Source organism: Panthera leo, chromosome B3 (genome assembly GCF_018350215.1).
Source record: "Panthera leo isolate Ple1 chromosome B3, P.leo_Ple1_pat1.1, whole genome shotgun sequence".
Taxonomy (NCBI): domain Eukaryota; kingdom Metazoa; phylum Chordata; class Mammalia; order Carnivora; family Felidae; genus Panthera; species Panthera leo.
In genome coordinates this window covers 125707435-125731600 of record NC_056684.1, presented here as the reverse complement: position 1 = coordinate 125731600, position 24166 = coordinate 125707435, and the positions used below count along the sequence as shown (strand labels likewise).

At 37.6% G+C, this 24166-nt stretch overlaps 1 long non-coding RNA gene across 4 annotated transcripts in view; it reads left to right on the top strand.

Moving 5' to 3' along the window:
- LOC122221399 overlaps nucleotides 1–18437 on the top strand; it is a 75581-nt gene extending 57144 nt beyond the window's left edge. For 2 of the 4 annotated variants that reach the window (XR_006203188.1, XR_006203190.1), the window contains exons 3-4: nucleotides 5300–5407; nucleotides 15428–16806. This is a non-coding gene — a long non-coding RNA (uncharacterized LOC122221399). Of the gene's footprint in view, nucleotides 1–5299; nucleotides 5408–15427; nucleotides 16807–17724 lie in introns of those variants that run through there. The other 2 variants (XR_006203191.1, XR_006203189.1) reach the window with 2 other exon arrangements.
- Nucleotides 18438–24166: the final 5729 nt, after the last annotated feature.

Sequence of the window (24166 nt, the reverse complement as noted above, 5' to 3'; positions counted from 1 at the left end):
TGTTATTCAGCCAATCACACTCATTTATTTTATTTTTGTCTTGAATTTATATACAGAGATTCCTATTTTAGGTGAGAAAATTTTAGCATATACTTCATCCATGATTTTGGAAAAATAATATAGACAGTTACCACCAAAAGATCAAGAGATCTTGATCCAGTTAAGTGGGGTGGGGTGGAGATCTGAGGCCTTTATTAGTTACCTTAAGCCATAGTTTCATTATTTTGAAACAACCAACTGCCTCCAGGGGACTGTATTGCTATATTTGAAATATAAGAGATACCATTTTCAAAGCACTATATATGCAATAAATATTAAATACCATTATTGAATTTTCCCACAAAGCATCACAGAGTAAGAAACAGTTCTATATCTGTATTCCAGCTCCAATCTGATTGCTAAATGGGAATTCTTGGTTAAGTCCATTTTTCTTGCACTAGCATGAGCTGTTAAGTATTAGCGTGTACTTTTCCCCTCACACTTTAAAAACAAATTTCCCATTGTCTGTTTCCCTTTTTGGTTCTAGCCTTTAAGCCCTTTATTTTCTTCAAATGACCCATTATGTCTCAGCTTTGTCCCAAGAACTGTGTAATCAAATTTCCAGTTTGCCTTGTACCCAAAATGTTGAATGAGGATGCAACCTAATTATTTGTTTGCTGAATAATATTTGTATATCTCTTTATAAAATGTCACAAATTTTCATGAATGAAATAAATTATTTAGAGCCTTAAAGAGACAAGAATTTATTTTTCTACCCTCTTTTTATTTATTAAAGTTTTTTTTTTTTTGTTTTTGTGGTATTGTGTTGTTTTGGTTTGGTTTGGTTTTGTGTGTGTGTGAGAGAGAGAGAAAGAGAGAGTGTGTGCAGCTCAGAGCCTGTCTCAAGGTTTCATTCCATGACCCTGGGATCATGATCTAAGTCGAAATCAAAAATCAGAGGTTCAACTGATTGAGCCACCCAGGCACCCCTTTTAAACTTCTTTTTCTACCTTCTATGTTAACAAGAAAGAAAAATTCTCCCCAATTCTCAGATACTTAACTTTAAAAAAAAAAAAAAAACCGTTTAGAATAATGTGTGTGTGTGTGTGTGTGTGTGTGTGTGTGTGTGTGTGTATGCCCCTAAGTTGGCACAGATCCATCCAATCTCTTATAGTAACCAATCTTATACTGGCATTTATGTTTTTAACAAGAAATAATCCATCATTTAGCCAGAACAGACATAGTTAGCCAATCACTGATGCATGCTGTTTAGCTGATTCTGGTTTTAGAGCCCTCTTGGATAGGAGACTCCAGAGTCACCAATTTGTCAGAGCTGGTACCTAAGGGGAAACCTCTTTATCATCCCTGGAGAAAGTCACCCATCTTGACTTTACTCTGTGTCTGAAATGTGGTCATGAATTTACTCAGGTTAATGCCACAGGGAATTTATGGGTTATTTTATTTCATTTAAGTTTTAATTTTTAAGTGTATTTATTTCAAAAGAGAGAGAAAGCAAGCAGAGGAGGGGCAGAGAAGGGGAGAGATAGAATCCCAAGCAGGCTCCTCACTACTAATGCAGAGCCCAATGAGGGGCTTAATCTCACAAATTGGGAGATTCTGACCTGAGCTGAAAACAAGAGTCAGACACTTAATTGACTGAGCCACCCAGGCACCTCTATTAATTTATTATTTTAGAGAGAGAGAGAGAGAGAGTGCATGGGCAAAGGAGAGAGGCAGAGGGAGAGAGAGAGAAAGAGAGAAAGAGAGAAAGAGAGAGAGAGAGAGAGAGAGAGAGAGAGAGAGAGAGAATATATTAAGCAGGCTCCACACTCAGGGTGGAGCCCATCGTGGCAATCAATCCCACCATTCTGGGATCATGACCTGAGCCAAAACCAAGAGTCAGACACTCAACTGACTGAACCTCTCAGATGTCCTGAGAACTTATGTTTTTAAGCATACTTTCATTAGAAATAGAACTCTATGTGCTACTTCTTTCAGCAGGTTACTTTTCTTGATTAACCTTTAAGAATAATAATAGCCAATAATCATGGGAAGGAAAAAGTCATGTTCTATATTCTCTATGGCATGCATGTTTTTTTCCATTCTTCTACGCTCTGGAACTTTCTCTTTTTCTTTTTCTCCCTGAACAAAATAAATAATAATAATAATAATCATCATCATCATCATCATCACTGTTTTAAAATAATATGTATCATTTTACAATTCTCTGCACAACAGTTTGAGATGTTATAAGTTTAACAAAAAGTGAGATGTGTTTTGAAGTTCTTTCTAGTCATGAATTAATGATATTGTTTATCTCAACACCACAAGAAATCCAATAGATCTTGAGGTGAAAGACAAAGCTTTCCTATGGGAAGGCAGATGACTGACACCTCAGAAGAGTATAGGAAATTAAAAATTTCACAGACAAAATTGGCAACTTGTTTTAAAGCTTCAATGTTAATTCCCTTGCAAGTGAGTCACAGGAAAGTGACTGAAGGCTGAAAGTGACAAAGACTGAAATATCATATGTAAAACACAAACCAAAATCACTTTTGGTGACTCACCTTCCTAAACAGTACCAATGTATTTTAGACCAGTCCTCCCTCAAACTGTGGTTTATGTTTTTGTTGGAAGAGGTCATTGAGAGGATATGACCTGTGGTCTGGAGCAGGGCCATGGGAGGCTCCTCCCCCCACCCCTACCCCTGGAAAGAACACTCTGTCCACCGTTTCTACAGCAGGAAGTGTTTAGGTGCAGCCTTGAGAGGGCAATGTATTGTGGAGACCATCTGGACCAGCTCTGTGACAAACCAGGTAAGGCCTTCATATAAACTTTTAAGATTCTGGCAGGTGGGTGAGGAAACCTATCATCCTGCAGCTGCTCTCACAAGCCTCATAAAAATTCAAACATTTGTTAGTTCCCTTGCTTATTAAACCAGCCATTTACACAGGAATCTGGAGTGGCCGACCTCTTCCACCTTGTCCTCTGTGGATGGGGGCCAGTTACAAACAAAAGGCTTTGCAATCAAACCGGTCTGAACTCAAATTCTGTCCTGGTATCCAATTAACTGGTAATCTTAAACAAGTCACTTTGTTTCTCTGAGGTCCTTTCTCCTCATTTATAAGAGGGAAAATGTGACATTGTCCAAATTAGTCCTTGCCCCAGAGCTTCCAGATAAAATACAAGACACCTAGTTAAATTTGAATTTTAGATGAACATCCGATACTTTTTTAATGCTTCGTATTTACACTAAAAGATTATTCGGTGCTTATCTGAATCCAAGTGTATCTGGGAATCCTGTATTTTTATTTACTAAATCTGGCAACCCAATTTTTTCTTACTATTGTCTTTCTTAGCAACCTGCAGTTTTCTTTCACAGCAATTGCATTGCAGTGTTGATTATTTATTTAACATATCTCTGTTCCACTGGACTATAAAGCTCCAAAGGGCAGAATCTCATTTATTTCTCTCCTACACACCTAGCAATAAGCACAGTGTCCAGCACAAGAGGTGATAAAAGCAATCCGGAAGAGTAGAATTAATGAATGCATAGATACTTACATGGAGGGAGGTATGAGTTTGAGTCCCAAAGTTTATAAAATGCAATGTTACTTATTATAATTTATCTCTAAAATTAGTACTTGGACTATCTAATCCCCACAGACTATCTGAAGTAAAAATTCTTTGTTTACATGCTTTATAAAAAGCAATGGCTCGTTAGGACTTTCAGTGCAATAATTCCTAAGATTCTGAAATAGGGGCACCTGGGTGTCTCTGTGGGTTGAGCATCTGACTTCGGCTCAGATCATGATCTCACAGTTAGTGAGTTCAAGACCCACATCAGGCTCACTGCTGTCAGCGCAAAGCCTGGATCCTCTGTTCCCCTCTCTGCCCCTTCCCCACTTGCACTCTCTCAAAAATAAATAAACATTTAAAAAATAAAAAATAAAATTCTGAAACAGTTAGACACAGCCATAATGATAGATACGGTTATTTGGCCAACTACCAGATACTAGATATTTTAATTACATTACCTCTAGTCCGTGGATAGCCTTTCAATATACGTATTAGATACATTTTGAGAAGAGAAAATTCAAATTCAAATGTTTGTCCCAGATCACAGAGACAGGGAAGTGACTATAGTTTGTTTTAGTCAACCTCCATTTGACCTTGTAAAGCTCAAATGAACATTTCTCAGACCCCCTTCAAGCTAGGGTTCTAGATGTGAATCAGCTTCCACTGATTACATACACTTGTGCATGATTTGAGCAGGGGCAGTGAGACAGAGGCAAACTTCTTGTGGCTCTCGGCTTTGGTTGCTGGCAAGTAAAACCACGACAATGTGAGATTTTGAGCCTCTAGGATGCTGGGAAGAGCTGTAGTGGCGGTGCTCAAAGAGTCTGCTGGCTTCCAGCACAGCACTGCAAGACAGCATCAAAAGCAGAGCTCTCCTACAGGAGCAGCTCCTTATAGCTCTCGGAGTCACTCCAGGGTACAGCCTACAACCCGTTTCTCTAGCCTCTCTAACAATTTTGTGAGCCCTTATGCCCCTACATTAAACTCCCTCATGCTTTAGATACCCACAGTAGATTCTGTTTCCTGCCCCGAACACTGGTGGATACAGCAAGCAGTCAACAGACTTCAAATTTTATTCCAAATTTGGTTCTAACTCTTGCTTTTTCCTCCATACTGTGCTGTATATAATTTTTTATTTTTCAAAGAAAATGTTTTTTTAAACGTTTATTTTTAAGAGATAATCTGTTCTTTCCTTCTATAAGTCGATAGGAAAGTCTATTGTACAGATAGGTTCTCAAAAGGATTGTAATAAAAAGCCTGACTCCATTTTTGGATCTTCAATTGCTTAAAAGCTTGTAAACCTCCCCCATTCCCTTCTCCTTCTGGCCCCGTCTGGTGAAGCTCACGCTAAAGCCTCAGATGCTACCTTCCTCTGGTTTTGGCAGGAAGTTCAGATCTCTAGCAGGACTCCTTACCCTGGCCCTCCACTTCTAACTGCCTTGAAAAGCCAAGCTGGTCTCCTTTCTTTGTTCTCTCAAGCCATTTTGAACCAGTCTGGGGTCCCACCCTGAACTCTCGAGAAAGTCCCATTATGTCAGAAATAAACTTTTTCATACCATCTTGGTGTATACGTGGCATTGTCATCTTGCCACCCAAACCAAATTTTGGATGGGGGCCCACCCTGCTTTCACAAAGCGACCACAGCAATGGTTCTTAGTATTTATCTTAGTTCAGATTGCCATGACAAATTATCACACCCTGGATCGCTAAAATGACAGAAATTTATGTCTCACCATTGTAGAGGCTGAGAAGTCCAAGATCAAGGCGATGGCTAATCTTGTGTCTGGTGAAGGCCGTCTTCTTGGTTTACAGTGGACATCTGCTTGCTGAGTTTTCACATGAGAGAGAGGTAAGAGAATATCTCTCTTGTGTCCCTCTTATAAGAGCACTAATTCTATTCCTGATGACCCCACCCTCATGACCTAATCACTTCCCAGAGGTCCCACCTCCAAATACCTTCACATTAGAGATTAGGACTTTGACACATGGATTTTGGAAGAGAGGGTGCCCAAACATTCAGTCTAGAGCAGTGTTATAACATGCCTAAAGATATATACATATAGATATAGATAGATAGATAGATAGATAGATAGAGATATAGATAGATATAGATACATTTTTTTTTGAGAGAGAGAGAGAGAAGAGAATGCACCGGGGAGGGATAGAGGGAGAGGGAGAGAGAGAGAGACAGAGAGAGACACAGAGAGAGACAGAGAGACAGAGAGAGAATCCCAAGCAAGCTCCACACCCAGGGCAGAGCCTGACGTAGGGCTCAATCTCAAGATGGTGAGGTCGGGGTGCCTGGGTGGCTCAGCCGGTTGGGCGGCCGACTTCGGCTCAGGTCATGATCTCACGGTCCGTGAGTTCAAGCCCCAAGTCAGGCTCTGGGCTGATGGCTCAGAGCCCGGAGCCTGCTTCGGATTCTGTGTCTCCCTCTCTCTCTGACCCTCCCCCCGTTCATGCTCTGTCTCTCTCTGTCTCTCTCTGTCTCAAAAATAAATAAACGCTAAAAAAAAATACTTAAAAAAAAAAAAAAAAAGATGGTGAGGTCATGACCTGCCCCAAAATCAAGAGTTGGACACTTAACCGATTGAGCCACCCAGGCACCCCACTCCTAGAAAAATACTTTAAGTAGCAAAAAAGGAAGAAAGAAACAAAAATAAAAAAGAAAGAATATGTGATCTAACTAGAGGTAAAATTGATTCAGAGAGAAAATTTCTTGAGGACAAAACAGCTTTATTTGAAGAACCCTTACCTACAAACATATTATGTGAAATATCTATGCATTGAAAACTTTTATGTGAAATCCAATTGTGATTCATTCTAATAGCTTCAATAGAAATGCAATTATTTCCAACATCCAAGCATTTTCAGAAACAGCCATTGTGTTAAAGAGCAGTTTTAATGCACAAGCAATATGAGGTTGTTAAATATTTTAACTACTGCATGAGTGACTAAGAATTAATATTTCAGGATTAAAATTCATTGATTATTGAATTTCTGCTATCAAGTCATTATAAATCAATGATGAATGTGATTTCCATGGGATATCTTTTAGTTAATAACTTGATAAATCTAACAGCCTAAACAGGGGCAAAAATCACACTTTGTATTTCAAAGTGGCTTTGAAAGAAGACAGCATTTCTCCATTGGAGTGCTATTTGTGTTTCAACAAAATGAAACAAAATCACAAAATTTTAAACCTAGGCAGACAACTTGAAACTTAATCTGTAAGCCCTTAACTACAAAAGAGAAAACGATTCATACAAGTCAGGAGTCCAGCAGTCTATGAGTGAAAAGACTGGGCCTATACGGGCACCAGATCTTACAACAATTGGCTCAAAGCTCTTACCCATTAAATACCTCTGTAGAAATTCTGACGGGTAGCAAACAGGATACTAGAAAACATATTTTTGGAATGTTTTAATATAATGTCTATTAGATAAATCCATTTGTCCTAGTTAGAAAAAAATTTTGCTCACATACACTCACTAGCTTGTAAACAGGATTGCTGTTAGCTATATAGCATCTTCGTGCAAGTAGAAAAAGACATCCCCTCTGGGTAGATGTAGCAGGGTGCAAATGAGCCATATTGTCCGCACCCAGGAACCCCACAGTGGGTGCCTTTGTGCACCATACACAGTGCCTCTCGTACTCAGTGACCCAGATTATGCAATCAGTCTTTCTCTCTCCACTGTGTGTGAATGTGTGCATTGCTCACTCTTTCCTCAAATCTCCCCCTAACTCTCCTTCCCACTCTCCATCTTTTCTGCATCATTTTTAGTTTACTATAACAGTATTTGCGTTTTCAATTTAAGCCTTTGCTCCATGCAATGTGAGAGGCAATATGCACTGTGGTGATTTGCAACATGAGCTCCAGAACCACTCACACTAGGTTTGATTCCCATGTCTGCCATTTACTAGGTGTGAATTTTGTCAATTTTCTCAACCTTGCCTGGCACTGTTTTCTTTCTTTATTTTTTGTTTTTTAATTTTTTAAATGTTTATTTATTTTTGAGAGAGAGACAGAGTGTGAGTGGGGGAGGAGTAGAGGGGGAGAGAGAGAGAGAGAGAGAGAGAGAGAGAAGACACAGAATTCTAAGCAGGCTCCAGGCTCTGAGCTGTCAGCACAGAGCATGACAACCGGGCTCGAACCCACGGATCTGACCACGAGATCATGACCTGAGTCGGAGTTGGACACTTAACCAACTGAGCCACCCAGGTGCCCCTAGCCCTGTTTTCTTACCTACAAACTAGTCTTAATGATATCACTCTCCTTATGGAGTGTTGTGAAGAGTTAACACATGTAAAACATTTTAAACCGTCCCTAATACACAGAAATCTCTACAGAAATGCTTCCTAAGCCTGAATTGCCTATGAAAGTCACAGTAAAAGTCAGATATGATGTTTACTCTATGACATGTGAACATGGCAAACACACTCCTCAGAACTTCATAACCAAGAGTCTGTTCCTGTACTGGCCAGAAGGCAGGCAAATGATCCCCACTAGAATATGAACCATAACGTGTAAAGGGCCACAGGGGGCTGGGGAGGCAGCAGCTTGCTCCAGAGAGGAGGAGTGGGTGTCCTGACACAAGTTTCAAATCATGGGGCCTTGTGAGGAAGTTCAGTGCTTGTGAGCAAGATGGACAATCAGTTCCTATGGTCAGTGCACCCCTCAAAAAAGGTCCACATCCTACTCCCAGACAAGGAACTCCATGGGTTGATTAAGTTACTGTTACTGAGATGAGGAGATTAGCCCACAATATCTGACTGGTCTAAATTTAATCACGAGAGTTCACATAAGTGAACGCAGGAAGCAGAGTGGTTGAAGATGCTGTGGTGCTGGCTTTGAAGATGGAGGAGGAAGGCCACTAGTTAAGGAATGTGGTGATCTCTAGAAACTGGAAAAGGTGAGGAAGCAGATTCATCCCAAGAGTCCACATGGAAAGAATTCAGCCTTTTAATACAGTAAAACCTTGGTTTGTGAGCAGAACTTGTTCCAGAAACATGCTTGTAAGACAAAGCACTTGTATATCAATGTGAATTTCCCATAAGAGATAATGGAAACTGAGATGATTCATTCCACAATTCAAAAATATTCATATAAAAATGACGACAATACTATAATAATAATATAGAATAACAAAGAAAATACAAAATATAAAGAAAAACAAATTAACCTGCACTTATCTTTGAAAACCTTGTGGCTGGTGTGAGGGAGACAAGAGAGAGGAGGGTTATTGTGTAGGACCATTTTCTTTTTTTTTTCTTTTTTTTTTTTTTTTAGGACCATTTTCATTATCACTAACAGAATCACTGCTATTTATTGGCTCAGTGGAATCTTTTTTTTTTTTCATGCAACTTTAACCAAGAACCTATCCAAAGACACTTAACTTTTGCTTCCTTTGGAGGATTTCATGCAAATGTGACAATGCATTGGTGATCACTTACAATCTGGCAAGCCAGAGAGAGAGAGAGAGAGAGAGAGAGAGAGAGAGAGAGAGGGGAACCATCAGTTCATTTGTGATCAGGTGACATCTGGCATCACGTACTACTCATATTGCAAGATGTGGCTCATTTATCAGGTTAAAATTTATTAGAAATGTTTTCTCATCTTGAGGACACTTGAAGAACAAGTTACTTGCAATCCAGGGTTTTACTGTACCTTGATTTTTTCTCCATGAGGCATGCATTGCATTTCCAACATACTGAACTGTAGGATAATAAATTTATGTTGCTTTAAGTCAGTAATTTGCTGCAGCATCGATTAGAAATTAGTAGAGCTTCCCAGTGATTCTATGTCTTGTGATTTTTTTTCTGTTCTACCAAGAAGCACAGTTAAGTACCATCGCTATACATGGCTACCGTGAAGATACGAGCACATCAAGATGTCAGATTGTGTGACGCCATTGGTATTTGTCCAGCCAGCACTTCTGCCATTGATACACATCTGCTTTCTGGTCCCCTATCCTAAACAATCCAAGAAAAGATTTGGTCTCATTTTCCAAATTTGGTTGAAATTTACTTCTACATGTTTTCTGTGAGATATTTGAATTCTTAGGTTATTTTTCTCACACTGTAGAAAAAATGTTCTGCCTCCTACTCGTAGAAGAAGAAGACGACATATTTTGAAATCAAGGGAGTTCTTCCCTTAACTCTGTAGTCATTCAAGGGCAAGGTTACCCGGAAGAGAAATTGCCCTTACCTTGTACTAGGTGTCTGTGCTGACTGTTTCAGATGCTGTCGAGGATTTCTAAATCATCAACTTTCTTCCCATCCCTCTGTTAATCTTGTCCCAATAGTTTAGTGAACTAAATTAATCTCTTAGCTCAGTTCTCACCCCAACATAACAAGATGTTTGGTACTGAAGATACATTGTCATTGCCCCTTACTCTTCATGTATAGGTCTGTCTTTACCCAATTTCCTGAACTCTGAGCTACACAGCAGGTGAGTGATCAATGACCACCACCTTGTCCTCTAACCAAGCATTTCCTGACCTACATGTTTTCAACTTCTGAAACTCAAGGCTCTTTCAAAGGAGTAAAGAGACTATGACCCTGAGAAATGCACACAGAGACCCTCACCCAAGAGCAAACCCAAGGTTTCTCCCTTATACATAGTGAATGTTAGCTACTACATGATGATTTTATTCAATTCAATCCAACAAGCATTAATTGAGACCTTACTCTGGGCAAAGAATAGTAATTAAGTCACACATGGCATTAGGGAAACTGCTGACATTTGTGTTGATGATAGATACTAAAGAATTAACAAAATTAGAAGGGAAAACCTAAAAAAAATTGCTGTGGTGATATAAGAGTAATACTAATTACAGTAATTTATGGGAACTGCTTATCACTAATGCCTAATTACTATGCAGCAAAATCATGAGGATGCATGCCATTAAATGTGTGTATGAGGGACTTTGGTGTGTGTTGTGTTAGATTAGATTAGAACAATGAAATATAAACATGCATGCTCAGTCCTCATAATGTGTTACTATGCAGTAATTTGTCATCTGTTCACAATTTTTAAAAAGTTAGAGAGAAATGCTTAGCCTATGAATAATATAACTTGGTTCTTTTATACCAGGGAAGCTATAAATTGATTAGTGCACTTGATTTTCTAAATGAGTTCCCTATTGTTGCCATCAAGAATTGTAGTGTGTTTTTTTTTTTCCTCCCAGGCTTTCTTATAAATAATTTTTCTTTTCCAGCATTTGATTCTAGAATAAATGCAACTCTGAGAAGTTTGTTATCTTGATAATCTGCAGAAAGAATGAGATAGATAGAATGAGTCTGATCAAGTCTGTGTGGTCAAACCAATCCATCAAGCTGTTTGCAGATTACTTATCAATCACACAAGAGTACCAGGTCCCAATTACTTCAAGTTCAGTTAAATTGATGTTCACCATTGATGTTCTATCATCTCTCAATGCCTTTTCTCATTTAAAATCCATGCTATCCATTAATATGGGCTCACGGAGTTTGATTTTGCAGGTTGTGCCATGTACATAAGTTTCCCATATGTAGGAGCTGAAATCCAGCTAAAGCGCCACAGTCTAAAATCTGAGCCATGGTCCAGGGCGTTATCAAGATTTTCTAATCATACACAGGCAATGTGTAGCTGGTAGTCACCCTGCTTTTAAACCACCCTCGTGTCAATTTCACCATCATTTTCTGAACTCCTGAAACTCACCCACCTATGCATGAGCTTCCAGTCCAGACTCTGAATTTCCACTGTGTAGCACAGTGCCTGACACATGATAGATCTCTAATAATTTTTGACAGTCTTGTGACATCGAGGGCTGCCCTCTATTTCTAAACCCTTTTATGCCAGAAGTTTTCATTGAATTTTCAGGGTGGCCCATAAATGTCACGTTGCGCATGGTTCAACCATGTTAACAATAATGCCATCTTGCTCTGTTACTTTAACTTCCAGTCCACCACTTGCTCCATGATTACTGATGGTAACTTCACATCTATGTTAATGATCCTTAAAATGCCAACCTCACATACCCTCAACTTCCTGAACATCCTCAAGTTCATTTCATTTGGTTTACTTTACCTTGAGTCTTGTCATTATTTGAAATTTCTCCACCTCCAAGATCCAAAAGTCTGAATCTCCCTACTTTGACCATGCCTTTCATTTCTCCACTTCATCTGCTCACTCACTGTGTGGTATATGTTCTTTCCTCACCAGGTTACCTCTTTATCTCTATGACGCATGTGGCTCTTTTCCAAATTCATTTGCCTTCATACCAGGTTTTGGTCAGTTACTCCATTCACTGTTACAATACTCACTTGAATGTTCATATCATTTATTTATATTGCCTTAAATTATATCAAACCCCAAATAGATTGCACTACCCACATTCTGCACTCATACTTGCAGGCAGCCAAGCATTAGTGGCAACAATTCCACGGCCAGGTGTGTTGAGTCAACTTCCATCCATCTTCAGTTAGGTTTTTGGTTCTGCTGCTCAGAAAAACATTCACAACATTGTACCAAGAGGACATACCTAAAATTTGTGTCTCCATTTCTTTATCCATACAATGAGGATAATAATGTGTATAAATATAACATATAATCAAATAATATAAATTAGCTAAGCCAGTGTTTTCTACCTGTTAGCATGTCAGGGTGTTAATAAGCATTTGTTAATAGAAATTAACCCCAAATAAACCTAACAATTATAGATGCTTCCTGACAAGTAGGCTTTTGACTCACCAAAATATTACTGCAGCACTCAGAAAATTTCTGTAATAATTATGAATGGGTGGGCAGCAGACACATGGATTGAGACTTCAGAAGAGTTTAGAGAATCTACAAAAGTATAAAAAAGATACACTACAATGACAAAGGGGTCTTATATTCTTCACTTTCTGCATTAGTTGTGCATTTCTATATTCCTTGCCATTAAATGAAGCTTTATGCCTAGTAGAAACTTTTCATTAATCACATTACCATGTTGTTGCAACAAATATGCATCTAGTATCTTCTCCCATCTCTCTCTCAAAATGGCATTCTATCTGCCCTTTTTACTCTCAATTTTTAAAGAAAGATAAGAAACTTTTTTTCAAGCCTAGAACTTTGGGTTGTTTTTATCTAAATTTCTTCTTTTACCAGAATGTCAGTGCCCTGCATCCTTATTTTTTTCTTCTCTGTTGGATCCTTTGTATGAGGCTACAGATTTTTCATCATTTAATATTTTAAACTTTATATGTATCATGAAATCCTCAACTGGTGATTATCAACCTGCACACAAGAGCTACTTTCTCTGTGAAGATATTTTTATTTCCAAATTTGACAGTAATAATTCCATCCCTTGAAATAATATATCAATCCCTCTAAAACTTCAACCACAGATAACTACAAAACAAGATATAACATGAGATCTCTGGGGCGCCTGGATGGCTCAGTTGGTTAAGCATTCAACTCTGGCTTGGGTCATGATCTCCTTGTTCATGAGTTCCAGCCAGGTGTTGGGCGCTGTGCTGACAGCTCAGAGCCTGGAGCCTGCTCCGGATTCTGCCCCTCCCCCACTCAAGCTCGCGGGTGCGGGCGTGCACGTTTTCTCTCTCTCTCTCTCTCTCTCTCTCTCTCTCTCTCTCTCTCTCTCTCAAAAATAAATAAATATTAAGAAAAAAATTTAACATGAAATTTTCACAGTAGTTGAAGCTTCCTTGTAAAAGGATCTATGGTTACTGACTTTGATAATTGCAAGTAGTAGACGCCCAAGGAAATTGTTGTATCAATTAACTTTCAATCACACTTAACAACAACAAAAAAAGAGTAGGTGGTTTTGATTAGATAATGACAGCTACTCCAAAGGTTTTCCATTTCCCCCTACTGAGCTGAGCCACTGTTTTGGGTCCTGAGAAAAAGCAAAGACAAACCCAAGTGTTTATGTCCATCTGCAGGAAAAACCTGTTTCTCTTTCCATTCCTCTCCACTGCCAATACTTCACTCTGACATAAGATGTGTGCAGTCATAATGTGGGAACTTTTCTGTACATATGTTTTATTTCAATTACAATCTCATCAGAGTATAAAAGTACCAAAGCATCAAAGTATAAATCAAAAGCCAAAATTTAGAGCATGAATTATCAAGATTTAAGATGTTACCCCAGCTCTATTTAGAGGCAAATGCACAGCTGTAAATGCTTTTATTTTTAAGGAAGAAGTAAATTAAGTATGTCACATGAGCAGTTCTGAGAAGAATACCAAAGAATTTAGTAAAAAGAGAAGGAATTTATCAAATATTGGCATACAAGTAAATGCATTAGGAAACTACAAACAGTATAGCCAAAATATTTATCTCAGACTTGTTTCCTTAAAAAAACCCCAAAACACAGATAAACCACTCTCTGGCCTAATGAAGATAAAAGAGTGCAAACACAAAAAACAATAACAATAAAAAATTAAAAATTAGGGATAATTTTAATTTTTTTATGTTTATTCATTTTTTGAGACAGAGAGAGAAAGAGAGAGAGAAGGAGGTAGTGTGAGTGGGGGAGGGACAGACAGACACACAGAATCTGAAGCAGGATCTCAGCACAGAGCCCTACATGGAGCTTGAACTCATGAACCACAAGATCATGACCTGAGCTGAAGTCAAATCCTTAACTGACTGAGCCACGCAGGTGCCCCAGGAATGATTTTAAAAGATAAGGTGACTATTTTAAATCACACACAAAATACATGTGTATTTACTAGAGAAGTACTTAGAATGGTGGAAACATGGCAGCAATTTAAATTTCACTAGGAGGGAACTGACCATTTAATATTGGTATTTTTATGTAATAGATTTTATTCAATGTTATGCAACTATTCAACAGAGTTACACAGATACAGTTTTACTTGTTCACAGGATTTATATAAATGTTATGTAACAAAATGTTAGCTTTTTATCTCTGGGTAGTGGTATTACCTCTTAGTGAAATTATGGAAATTATTAAAAGAAATAACATGTTCATTTTTTATATTCAACAATTTCATTCCAACACTTTCTATGTGTCAGACACAATGCCAGGTAGTTAAAGAAAAAAGAAAAACCAATGCTTTCACTTTCTGATTATCTACTTTTTGAATTCAACATTAATCACAGCACCACATAAATGAAGTACAATGAGTATAAAAGGTATATGCAGTGTAGTTTGGGAACATGTAACAAGTACCTAACAATTTGGCACGTAATAAATGCTCAATCCAGGTGTGTTGGTCTTTCTTCCTCTTTCTGATACCAACTTACTTCTCTTTTTAGGGATTATATTACTTCTCAAAGGAATCCAGAATAGACTCATCACAATTTCCTAAAGTAATTACAAAAAAATAATAAAATCAAGGAATAATAAAACCAGTTTCAACTCAGGACATTGGGGAAATCAGGCCCATTGTGTGCTAACGACATCCAATCTCTAAATCCCAACCATGTAGGCTTGCTAAAATTCACAGCTCAGGAGAATGAGTAATGAGATACCTGCCCCTGGTACCTCATTATCAGTCAAAAATAGGTTCAGGCACCAGGCTAATGAAAATGCAAGTATGGCTTACAAATCCACGTGAAAGACTGGTTTAGGCTGTTCCTGACCATTCACAGGCCTCTAATGCACTTGTGCCAATATTACTACAAAGGTATAGGTGGTCCCATTGGTCACAGGTAGGACCACTGAGAAGAGTGTATATATGCACCATATCACTCTTCATGATACTTCATAATGCCCTTCACAATACTTACCATTATGTGTAATGACATATGCCTTAGGTGTGCTCCTGTGATTATTTGATTATGCTTTACTCACTTTGTTTTAACTTTCTCCAGAGCATTTTTCACAACTGACTTTTTTTCTTATTTCCTCCACAGCTGAGTGGAAGAAAGAACAGGGAGACAAGATGGCGGCTTCTAGCAAGGAACTCTGTTACTTCTTTGTGAAATCCTGGGGAAAAAAAATGATCCCAAGAGTAGAAAGGTTATACAGGTACTTTAGATTGTGGGTTCTGGAAGACCTAAAGGGTGACATTTAAGCTAAATGGCCATTAGAAGCACCCATACATCCATAGGGAAAGTCAGTTCTTAGCAGTGGAACTAGATCATGGAAAGGCCTGATAGCGGTGAATGGGCTTGACTTCTTGTAGGAACTTAAGAAGCACTATAGAATGGGAGTTCAGAGGGTGAAGGGAAAATTGATACTGAGGAAGTTCAAAGAAATAGGTAGTACAGAGATCTTGTAGGGTTTTCTAAAGCTGGGAAAGAAATTTATCGTTTGTACCAAATATAATGAGAAGCCCTACACTATTTTTCATCAAGGGAATTATGTGGTCTTATTTATATATTTTTTAAATTTTTTAATGTTTATTTTTGAGAGAGACAGAGCACAAAGAAGGGGCAGAGAGAGAGGGGTACAGAGGATCTGAAGTGGGCTCCATGCTGACAGCAGAGAGACCAATGCAAGGCTCAACCTTCCGAGCGGTAAGATCATAACCTCAGCCGAAGTCAGACGCTTAACTGACAGAGCCACCCAGGCAGCCCAAGTCGTATTTATATTTTTAAGAATTACTTTTACTGCTGTACAAAGAATGATTCATGGAAGGGTCCAAGTAGAACTGAGAAAAACAATCAGGAGGTTTTTGTATTTGTCAAGGACAGAGGAAATGGGTTTGGGCCAGCTAGGGTGGTGGTAGCAGAAATGGAAAAAGAAGATGGTTTGAGATATGTTTTACAGGACGAGTGAGCAGTATGTACTGATGACTTGGAGATGAAGGATGTAGACAGATAAATAAAAAATAACACCTAGATTTTGGTCACTGAATACGAATGCTACTGGAGCTTTTTACAGAAAGGTGGAAAAGGAAGGAAAGGAGGAGCTGCTTTGGACGGACAAACCATGAGTTCACTTTTAGTTTGAAATGCCTGGCAGAAAGTCAAGTGATGACATCAAAACATGTGGTGATTTGAAATCTATGGAAATATGATTGCAGTCAGGGCTCAAGGGCCCAGGAAATATTTTGCCTTTTTGAAAAAAATTTCACACATTTTTGCTCTCATCTATTATATTTGTGTTTTATTGCTTAATCCCAGAGAACAGATGTATCTTCTGTCTTACTTTCATGATCTAGGGAGATGCTTTATTTTAGCCCCTTAATAGAAACATGGGATCATAATCCCCAGTCACTGCACATGATGAACCTTAAAAACCTATTCCTGACTAATAAGGTTCTCAATGACAAAATACCTAAATTGTGACAACCAGTGATATGTATACATATATATACATATGCGTATAATATATATATATATATATATATATATACACACACTTCCTTTTTTAAATGGCACAAAGTGCTCATTCATGGTGACAATGACTCTGACTCACTGGGAATAATTGCTTTAAATATAGGAACATGGCTATTTTAGTTCAACACTTAAAATAAAAAGATGCTAGGAACTTGTGTTTGTAGCTGGCCTCCATCTCCAGTTATCTGAATGATCATAGTCAAGTTATTATAACATTCCAGTTTCTTCTACCATAAAATGAGAGTCCCCAACAAGATAATCTTCAGGTCCCTTCCATTCACAAAATTAAATGTAAAAGAAATCCACAATTCTCCCAGCACCAGGCACCCTTAACTGCACCTCATAAATAATAATAATAATGTTTCGCAGAGTGTATGGCATGAAGTAAGGATTGTTTGCAAAATGCAATTTAAACAGATCGCGTTTTATGGCTTGCCATTTACCGTAGTAGTAAATAGCAAATAGGCAGTAGTGCCTATGTGTATTTGCTGATCTGTCAGACATTGGAAATAAGGCCAGTGCGTTATCCCCTTATGAACCAGAGCACGCACTCATTCTCTGGGAGAGGCATTAAGTTTTTATTGAAAACGACAAACCACTGCAGCTGGGGTGAGCCACAGAGGGGGCTCCTCCATTACCATTTAACATATGCATACACGTTTTTCAGAGTGAGTGCCAGGGTTTTCTTAGCCTTGTTCTGCCATGTGTTGGAGTCAGCATTCCCATCTATTTCAAAGATTTTAAAGACTACCATTTTCTCATCACATTTTATCTCCCCATGTTGGGCTTCACCAGCTCTAATTATGTGACTTCCTTTCCTTCTGATTCTTTTGGCTCAACGTCTCCAATAGGATTTGGTTCCACAGCTTCTTCGACATTCTTTCCAGGCCCCAGGTGGCTATTCCTTCACAGCTAAAATCTGCTAATGCTCTTAAGATAATGTCCTTCACCGTTGGAAATAGAAAAAGAAGAGCAATAATCACTGATTCTCAGTATGAAATCTCTAAACATTGTATGCCTTCTTTCTTTTAAATGCCTTATATCCTTTTTTGTTGTTTAAATGAAGTAAAAAGCACCTGGGTGTTATAGCATTAGCTCTCTTACGCACGCTTGAAATAATCAAAATTTGATGTGATTTATGCAGTTATGGAACTATGAGTTGGGATTGTATCCACAGTATCTTCATCTATTAAATTCATATAATGAACTTACGATTGATACAGTACATTTTCACTCAGTTGCTGAATTACACATTGCCTGAAAATGAGAAACAATTCTCTGAGTTACATTATATAAATTGCAGAAAAATTTATTCATTCTCTTCATACAGATAAGAAATGAACAGGATTTAAGGACTAAGTCTGACCTGGTATAGAGTTTTTACAATTTAGGGGCAGCTGATCAGATGATGGAATTGTTTGCTGATATTTTAATCTGCACCTTAGGAGCACCATGTACAATTCAAAGGATACAACTGGTTAATTTTGTTCAATAAATCCCCAGCACTGTGTAGAATTTAATGTAGAGTTCAACCAAATTTTCATATACCATATATAGAATGGAGCATGTGGTGTTTAGGTTCAGGGGAACCGATAAAGCATTCTGGTTGGTAGATGGTTCTGTTTGTATTTGAGTGAAAATGCTAAGACACTTTCTCTTCATATGTGCATGTACTTGTAGATTAGTACAGGTGTAAAACTCTCCCAAGGTCACATATACACCTTGAAGTTTACTCTGCTGTCTAGTACCATTTTACAAGATGAAATTGCATAACTTACTGTCTTACAATAAAACAGCAGTTGAAGGATGGGAAAAGTGCCATTTACTAGAAACTAATTCTTCTAAGCCCAAATATTCCTGAATATTCTTCTTCTTTTCCCCCAATATTATTAACATGTCAGAGTAAGCATAGTTAACATGTAATTTAGAGCAAAGATTAAATCACAATCATGCTTCGTGACAACAAGATAAACAAGAGAAGATAGGAAGCCTCCTTCCTTTCTTCTATTTATCAACCCACTGATTCCAGTCCACTTGAGAAGTTCCACTCAAGGCCTGTGGTCTCTGCCACTCCAGTCCAAGGGTCACCCCTTCTGCTCCTTTATCATACGTCAAGCACAAGGTTATACTTCCACTGTGACTTTCACAATAATGGAAAGTGAGGCATTGATTGTCTTCTTGAATAGCACTGACATTGATGCTTATGTAGAGAAGGTGCTATATTTTAATATACGGTGCATTCTTGAAATGGTGCTTAATTAATAGTTGAGTGTCTAAAAGAAAACAAATAACCTTGAAGGTTTTAAATTAAGGTTCCATTTTCAGAAAACTAAAACTTTTTACAAATTCCTTATTGAAAATATACAGGCTTCTTGAGTTTGTTGCTATTGTTTTCCTTTAGGTTATCCAATCTCTACAACTTCTTCAAATGTTAACAACTTCAATTTCCATTTGCTATAAATCATACAAACTAATTTTATGTATATTTGGAAAGCTAACTTTTTTAGCTAAATTGAAGTGATACTGAGTATAAAGAGAAATCAGTTCTAATATCTGGAAGAAGATATTAAGACTGAAAATATTGCAAGGGGTTACACGTGGATTAAGTCTGGAATTTGTGAGGCTGTGGTTTTGTTTTGTTTTTTGCATAGTCCACAGATAACAAAACGTAATCAGAGGAAAGAGAATGGCAATCTTCTCCAAACAAAAGATTCTCTGGTGACCTATAATCCTATCAATAGGTAGGCAGAACTATGGACTTCCCTTTGCATTTAGATCACTAGAATGATGTTTTGATACAAGTTCTTGTGACTGATCAAGTCACCTGAGGTCTTGAAACCTCAGTTTCATAAAACTGGAAATAATAAATCATTGTTGGGACACAGTGTTCCGTGGGTCTTTCTTATTTCTACATGTCTTGTGAATCAAGGTCCTGACAGCATTTTGTTCAAAACTATCTTTTCAAAAATGTCTGCAGAGCAAACAACCTTGGAAGATAGAGACAGAGCCAGGGTAGAAGCACTACCTTTTGCTTTTTAGAATAATAACCATAATGTCTCCCTCCAGGGCAAGAATTTGGAAGGTTTGCTTCTAGCTGCTTTCAAGGACTGAGCTTTCCTCAACTTGGGATTCCTGGCTATTAATATAACCCAAGAGTCACTTGGCCCTCATTGCATTGCCCTGTAAGAATCTGGGCTTATAGAACTGGTATAAACACTGACACTGGCTTTTGCTGTTTCTGTAATAAGCAGCTCATTGTCTCTGATTCAAGAGTCTGTATCTTCTACCTGTACTCATTAATCTGTGTCATGCCAACTCGTTAGTTGGCAAATGGAATAAAATCTCAGGCCCTTCACACTTCCTGGCCTATATTTCATACAGTTATTGTGGGAATCAAATTATACAATGCATTTTTTTTTTATTTTCTTAAGCTTATTTATTTATTTTGAGAGAGAGAGAAAGCAGGGTAGGACCGAGAGAGAGAAGGGAGAGAGAGATTCCCAAACAGGCTCCACACCATTAGCACAGAGCCCCATGTAGGGCTCGAACCCATGAATGATGAGATCATGACCTGAGCCAAAATCAAGGGTAAGATGCATAACTGACTGAGCCACCCAGGCACCCCCTACAATGCATTAATAAACCTTAGGTCTATGTTTGGGAGAGAAGCATTCAAAATGTTTAGCTATAATATTATTAATTATTACTCAAACCACAGTTTAATAACTTCCTCTATATAGGTATCATTAAGCCTCACCTTTCAAAACTGGATTCAATTACAGATTTCTAGAATTTCATATCATTTAGCCTTTTATTTTCTTTCATAATTGAATTAAATTTAATGAACATTCAAATGGATTAAAAGTTTCACTTTTAATGTGCTTAATATTTCCATCTTTTTAGCACTTTTAATTTTCTACTCATTTCGAAAGACATTATGACATTAAATAGTCAAATAATTTGCACAAACACTGTTATACAAAGATATTAATAATGCCAAAATCAAACAGTTGGCAGACATCCCAAGCCTGAGAAAGTGGCAAATATTTGCTAACTGATGTATGAAAGCAGATTCATTATGAGAAGGTTAGTTGAGGGGTGGGATTGATTATTTTAAGACTATGTACACCTGTTGATGGATATAAACATAAAACTCAAAATTTGTACATCCACTCACTTCTTTTCCAGCTATGAATCAATGTCTCTCATCTTATAAACTTTTCCTATGTCTACCTGTGATCAAACTACCAAGCGGGAAAGTGAAAGAAGTCAGTCAAGCTAGTATTAACATTAAAAAAAATGACCAAACAATTAATATTAAAAATAAAGATTTATTAATAACATCAATTTTTTGAAGTTTGGGTTTGTAGCATATAAATAAAATATTTTTTCAGTTTAAACTATATATAGATGTTGCACAGATAAGGAAAATGCACATTCAAATATTCCTGTGGTATCTAAAGCATCAACACAGATAAAAGTATGTTGAGTGTATCTGAGGATGTATTTGAGAAAGATGTATGTGTACATGAAAGATGTATTTGTGAAAATGAGGGAATTTTGTTACAGTAAAGATTGCCCACACATACACTAACAAAAACAAAATAAATTTAGAGCACTTTTCATATATTAATTTACTGGGCAATCTATAAATGGATCCCAAATATAAAGTCAGCCAAGTACCAATGAAGAACCAGAAACTATATTCCAGAGTCTTTTTTATTGCTTAAAGTTAACAATATATGTTTTAAAAAATAATTGGAAAGGCACACATGGGATTTAAAACAAAAGAACAAGAAGCTTGGGTATATAGATATATGCTATCCTTAAAGCAAAATGAACTCACGATTTAGAGTACTAAAATATTAGAAACATTGTTGTAGTGTACCTCTAAATATTTAAAATGTTTCCCTCTGTTTTAAAATGCAGATTTTATTATTCAGGTATGGCGGGCCGACAGATCAGGGGATGACTGCTATTGAAAAGGTGGTTAGACTCACAGATCCCAAGAGGAGGGGATGTGATACTCCATGATGGAGCCACAGAGAAGTGACAGTAGCAGTCAAGAGGGAGAGGAAGCAAGGAAAAATGTAGGACTGTGTTGTAGTTTCTGGGAAGAAACAGCAAAGCAGACTAAGAATTGGCTAGTTGGAATAATTTCAGTGGGCTCTGGGGCACAGGGGCTGTCCCTAGTTGTCTGGTATATGGCCCTGTGCTGATTAGGGGAGGAGAAAACTGGTCTTGAGTGTGAGAGCCTGATAGAAGAGGTGGATGGTGTGTGTGCTGTGGAGTGGATGGTACCCACATGAGAGAGAGCCTTGCCGGCAAGTCCTTTTCCATCTCTTGGAATTGGTTAGACCTGGAAGGGGCAGTCCTCTCAAGGTTAACAAGGCCCCCAAGATACCAAAACATCAGAAACATATGGTTAATACATCCTACCTTTCAGGAAAAATATGAGGCTTTATGAATCATTATTTATGAATACATTATGAATATGTTGCTAATAATTACAGTTACATAGCATTATGGCCTTGTATTAGGGTTCCACCAGACAAACAAAAGAAATAGGAGACGGATTGATCTATCTATCATCTATGTATGTATGCATGTATGTATGTATGTATCTATCTATCTATCTATCTATCTATCTGTCCTTCTATTTATCACAGATTGATAGAGATTGCAAGGAACTGCTTTATGCATATAGCAGCTGGCTAGACAAGTGAGAAATCCATAGGGCAGGCTATCAGAAAGGCCCAGTTGCACACTGACCAGCAGGAGCTATCACTATAATCCACAAGCAGAATTTCTTCTTCCTCAGAGAAACCTCAGTTCCCTTCTTAGGTGCTTCAACTGATTAGATCATGCCCACCCAGATTATCTCGAATAATATACTTTTTAAAAAATGTTTTTAATGTTTATTTATATTTGAGAGAGAGAGAGAGAGAGAGAGAGAGAGAGAGAGGCAGACAGACAGAGGGTGAGTGGGGGAGGGGCAGAGAGAGAGGGAGCACAGAACCCGAAGCAGGCTTCAGGCTCTCAGCTGTCAGCACAGTGACATCATGACCTGAGCCGAAGTCAAATGATTAACCGACTGGGCCACCCAGGGACCCCTCCAGGATAATATTCCTTAAATAAACTCAACTGACTGTATATGTTAACCACATCTACAAAATACTTTCAAATCAACACCTAGATTAGTGTTTGATGGATTAATTGGGCACTGTAACCTTTACATTATCATATTAAACTAACCATCATAGGCCTCATCATCTGGAAAAGATTTTGGGGCAGGGGGTGTATTTTGTGTGTGTTGTTATCCAAACTAGTGGAGGAGGAAGAAGTGAGAATAATTGAATAAAGATACAATGAAGTTGATTGGAGTAATTTTCTGTAACAAGAACTCTGCAGAATTATTTTCCTGAATAATTTCTGAACCCAGTTACTGAGCTGAATTTAAAGAACAATAAATCTTCTCTACAAAAAGAAAAGTCACCAATTAAGAAATAAACTTTTACAATATGTTGCCTTTCCTCAAATTAATACCAAGCAGGTAATCAATAAGTATTGAATGAATAAATGAAAAATTATAAGCAGTCTATATAATATTTGATAGATGTTTGTATTCTCTTTTCAACCCTCTATGGATTTTGTTTTTTTCATTGAAGGAAATCCTTTTGTTAATTAGAAAGAAATGTTTTATTACAGTTAAATGGTATTAATATAGGTATTCTTCAGTATCCAAGTAAAAGCATCACAAAACAAATAAAATGAATAATGAAAGCAGAGTGTCTTATTGGAGATTATCAAATTAAAGGTTTATTTCACATCCACAAAAAAATTCCCTAACAACTGATATGAACATTTTCAATGAAAAAATTTTTAAATGAAGGAATTTTACATCCTTAATATTTGAAGATCTCCAAGCTTTTAGCTATATGTACTTACATACAAATACACTTCCTGTTGTGTATGTTGTTCACACAAAAGGAAAATGTAGAACGCTTTATTCAAAGTTACATAAAATTCTCTCACGACAGCTAGGTATCAACTGCTCCTTACTGAAGTAGGTAATTAGGTTACTATTATACTCCTTGCATTACTTGAGTTTTCAAAGTGAGAGAGACGTACAGACTAAGAGGAGGGAAGGTAACTAAAATATATACAATAAAACCTTGGATTGCGAGTAACTTGTTCTGTGAGTGTTCCACAAGACAAGCAAACATTTCTGATAAATTTTAACTTGATAAACAAGTGATGTTTTGCAATATGAGTAGTGCATGAGGCCAAATGTCACCTCATCATAAC